This window comes from Belonocnema kinseyi, chromosome 10 (assembly GCF_010883055.1).
Source record: "Belonocnema kinseyi isolate 2016_QV_RU_SX_M_011 chromosome 10, B_treatae_v1, whole genome shotgun sequence".
Taxonomy (NCBI): domain Eukaryota; kingdom Metazoa; phylum Arthropoda; class Insecta; order Hymenoptera; family Cynipidae; genus Belonocnema; species Belonocnema kinseyi.
This window is the reverse complement of record NC_046666.1, coordinates 81,426,387-81,431,042: the sequence shown is the minus strand read 5'-3', so window position 1 is coordinate 81,431,042 and position 4,656 is coordinate 81,426,387. Positions and strand designations below refer to the sequence as shown.

The window sequence follows — 4,656 nt, the reverse complement described above, 5'->3', positions numbered from 1 at the left end:
CGTAGAATCGTTATTCATGTAATCAGAAATTTTATCAATTATAATTTTTTATTTCTTATCACCTGGGACCCGAAAGGATTGTAGAGCGAGTATGTGTGTTTGGCTTGGGGGGGGGAGGGCAAAATTCTCCCCTCGACGCCTCTACGGTTTCCTATCAGTTCTGTTTTCAACGAGATATTCAGTCAGTCGTCCGCCGATATTCGTGCGAGCTCTACGTTCCTTTGCACGTCGTTCTCGAGCATAATTTTCGAATGTCAACCCTTCTAAATTTTATTCGGACATTGCTTTCTAAATGTAAAATACGCTTTTCATGTTGATCACTTTATTCTCCAATGATTTTATCTTTTTTTCGGGTTTCTCTCTGCTCATAAAATATAAATAAACAATGATAATATTCGAATTACATTTTTTCGGAAATCAATTTCAAAACGTTTTAACCTTCTGCTTGGAAATGAATCGTAAATTTGTGTTGTAGTTCATTCGTATAAGCAGAAGAATTGTTTTAAGAAAAAAGTGAGACTTTTCTTCTGAGGGATTTTTATATCATCGGTTCTATTTCAAATATATTGGTTGGTAAGTGTTTTTTTTTTCATAGAAATAATATTGACCTACAAAATATAAATCTATTTAAAAATTATTTTATTCAAGATGTTTCTTTTAGAGGGATTTATTGAGCCGTTTATATATTATAATATTTCATCCAAGAAAGGAAATTATATTATTCAATAATATGTCAAATCTATATATACCGAAAAAATGCGGCTCTTTGTACCGAAATTACGGTGCAAATAAGCCATTTTCAGGGTCCCGCTAGTTGTACAAAAAAATACGGCTATTCGTACCGAAATTTCTGTACACATTGTCATGGCTTGAATAATATTCGACTATAATCAACACCTTTCGTTTTGTGTATATTTCCGGGTTTTATTGTATAGTCAAAATATTTATACGGATTTATTTTCAATTGAGTTTAAATTGAACTTAATGTCAGCAAATTCGAAAAAATAATTAATGAACATCTCAGATACCTAAATTGAAAATTTTTGATTGAAAGGCTTTCAAAACTGAAAAGAATAAAAAACGGAATCAAAATTGAGTCGTTTGGGAAGAAGTTCATGAAGTTCGTGATAGATGATAATTTGAACTGTAGAATATTTCAATGCAATTAAACCGTAGTTTTATTTAGAGAGATAGTAAGATAGCTAATTAAAGATGAAGAGGACATTAGACTGGTAATTACAGAGGGTCCGGAAGTCGCACGTGTTAAACGTATGCTAGACACGTGTGACTTCCGACCTCTTATTATTAGCATTCCATAATTTATATGGATTTAACTCAATATAGAAATTTTTCATTTAAGATTTATTTACTTTAAACATCTTTTGCTGATAACAGTTTTTCGAATAAAAAATAACATTGATTTGAAAACTATTTTAATTTGTTGAGATAAAGAAATAGTGTGTTCTTTTAAACCGTTTTTAGTCTCGAAATGAGCTGAAAATGAATTGATTTTTGAGAATATATATTTAAAAAGAAAAGGGGAAATTCAAATGCAAATCCTATACTTACGTAGGAATTTAGACAATCCTAACTTTCCAAAATATCTGAAAGCACTTAAACGAAAATAAAAAAACTAACAGGAATTCAAAATTGTTGGCCATCTGTAAACTTGGAAGCATATCTTATTTAAAAAAAAAGATCAAACAAAAAAGTGGCCACATTTGAGCTTGGATAGAAAGTATATTTGGACGATAGAAAATATCATTATATAATTTAAAATCTTATTTTAATTTCTATAAGTCTGAATTTACAAAATTGAAGCAATTAGTTTTAAAAATTTTCAAATGCTTCCAAAAAAGTGTAGACATTTTATTTGCAACCGGATGAAGCTCGAGTTGAGCTTGACGAGTTACGGGATAGTTAATCACAAATGAATGTCAGGCTTCCGGGGAACCGATTATTGGCGAATACCGTGCGAAGGGATGCAGCTGACGGTTTTTGTATGTTTGGCTCGCATTCCATGTTCCCACCTATCGAAGACTCTCGAGACTTAAAAGTTTCCCTACCCTTAGCCTGTTTTACTTAATCTGTCTTTTCCACCCTTCTACATCTTTCTGCGTTCCACATGTCCATAGAAACTACTTTGCCCTTCTTCCATGTCCGTTTTCCGTTCTTCATTTTCTCATCAAGACCTCCTTTCCTTTCTTCGACTTGTCAAAACGGTGTTGATCGAAGCGTCCATGCAGGCTTTCCTTATGACCGTGAATAAATTTTAATTATTCTTTTTGCTTTATTTTCCTCTTATTTTCCGTAAACTTTCATTTATTCGAGTTTTCAAGCAAGATCTAATCAGTATTTGACACCTTAAACGAGTCCTTGTCAATTCAAATTGTTTAATTAAGGATCATTTGAATTTCTTAATTAGATTTTTTGAAGTTGAGACTTTTTTAGGTGTTGGTGGCCAGAATTAATGATTCATCATTAACATATAAATATCGGTTCGTAAACCGACGTCTACCCAACCCCTTTTCATATCACCTCCACTTTCGGTCACTACTATCTCTAAGCACATCTTCAGCCCTAATATTTCTCCTTATTTATACTCCTTTAACCCCTCAAGCCAGCCTCTACAACTTTCAACCCACTTTCCACTTATAAGTTTGAGCGCGCTTTCGACATGCGTCTGTTGAATCTCGCGCCTCGCGCTTGTTAATGTATGTACCTTCGCCATATACTAGGTTTTTGTACTTTCTCTACTTTTCTGCATAGACCTTTTAAAATTAAAGGACAAGCAACGACAACTGTATTTTCATGATTGTGAATTCTCTTTGTTGAAGCTCCTTCGGCTTTAACGAACACGTTCTTATTACGCATCTTGAGCTTCGCACTTGATTTTGTCTAAAGTGAGAACTTTTTTGCATCAATTTCAACTCTATTATATCAAATGAATATTATAAGCCAGAAACGCGTTTTAGTACCCCGCGGTTTATTAATTCCTAGAACTGCTGGCCGTTGCAATTTCTCAGAGGGTAGGGCGATAGCGGTTGACTGTTGTCTCGGAAGGGCCGCAGTGCGCGAGTACTCAATTCAGTATTTTGCGCAAAATTATTTATTTCAATTGGAAACGGTTCAGGCGGCTCTGACTGTTTACATTTAGATTACCTTAATTGAGTTCCAAGAATATTTGCAGGCCACCCTCGAAATTAGAACTAAGCCGAAGGTTAGGTTTATTCATTTCTTTAACTCGATCTGGGACTGATTATTCAGATATTTCAAAATAATGTACCATTTTTTTCATGATTTAATATTTGTTTCTTATTTTGCAATAATTTTAATTATCAGCTAACCTGAAAAATGTATCTTTTCAATAAACTTATATTATTACAATTCGTAATATGGTATTATGCATTGATATTAAACCAGATAGGTTTTTGTTGTCTTATTTTTATAATTAAAAAAAGGGAGCATTCTTAAAAGAACGATTATCTTAATTTACATGTTATTGCACTTTGTGTCATTTTTCCAAAATCTTAATTTCTTTATTTTCAATGATATTTTCTACGATTTACACACAAAATACGTGTCCCATCAAAAAATGTATACATCTTTTTTTGTGTGTACAACTTTTGTGTTGTAATTTTTTTCGCACCTTGCGTCGTTTTTCCAAAACTTTATTTTTTTTTTTAGTTTTGATTTTATTTTTCATGATTAAAGCAAAGAATGTGCATTCCATCCAAAAATGATTACTAACAAATTTGTAGCTCTGTTTTGGGTAAACAACTTTTGACTTTAATAGTTCGACCACAAATAGATGTTTTTATTGTACATTATTTTTCGTAAGATCAATGTTTGAATTTTCGATTTTTCTAGGAATTTCAAAAGGTTGCTAGGATAGTCTTGTAGGGTTTCCAAAAAGCAATGTTTTTCTTCTCTTGAATTTTTTAAATATCGTGCGTGTTTTTCGCTGAGAAATTTTCATTTTGTTTTTTTTTTAATTTGAAAAATGCTATAGTTCTGGCCATTTTTGATCGAAAACGACTTCTGGAGTACTATGAATAGCCGTACATAGAATTTTTAAATATTAAGAAAAAAACGGTCTCAAAATTTTTCAAAGTGCTCTAAATTTGTGAAGTTTTATCCAAATTAGCTTGCTGATGGACTCGTCCTTTCATTTTACACCCATAAAAGTGTGGCAAAACACAGTTGTCTTTCAAGAGTTATCATCCGGTATCCAGACAACGGCCACCACAGCGACAATGCCAGACAGACACTATATCTTAAAACCGAACTTTTCGAATTAAGGGGATCTCGAAACGTGGAAATTTTAAGAAATCTGCGATAGTCTGTTTTCACCTTAAATCAACACCCTCTTATTGATATGAGAATGTATTATTTAGTAATTAACATATTTTCTTAAATGAGACTTTTGTAAAAAAAGGACAGTTATTCTAAAATGTGTGTATGAAGGGCGTTGTGTCGTGTATACGGCATTGCGTCCCGCGGGTCATACCTTTACCTATATGCCTTTCTATGACATCCATACAAATAAACGTATAGTCCGGGAGCTGGGTATGTTCCCGTATGCATTCAAGAGACAAAAGGTAAAAACTAGTTAATCTTATGTATTTTGACCCGCTGAATCCAATGGTACCGGTT

The 4,656-nt window shown here is 32.9% G+C and overlaps 1 protein-coding gene across 2 annotated transcripts in view; it reads left to right on the top strand.

The window, feature by feature from the left end:
• The first annotated feature begins 204 nt into the window (after positions 1–204).
• LOC117182263 (protein CBFA2T2) overlaps positions 205–4,656 on the top strand; it is a 117,532-nt gene continuing 113,080 nt past the window's right edge. Inside the window, exon 1 of one of the 2 annotated variants that reach the window (XM_033375375.1) lies at positions 205–569. The gene's annotated coding sequence lies outside the window, so the exon portion shown is untranslated. Of the gene's footprint in view, positions 574–4,656 lie in introns of both variants that reach the window. The other variant, XM_033375374.1, reaches the window with a different exon arrangement.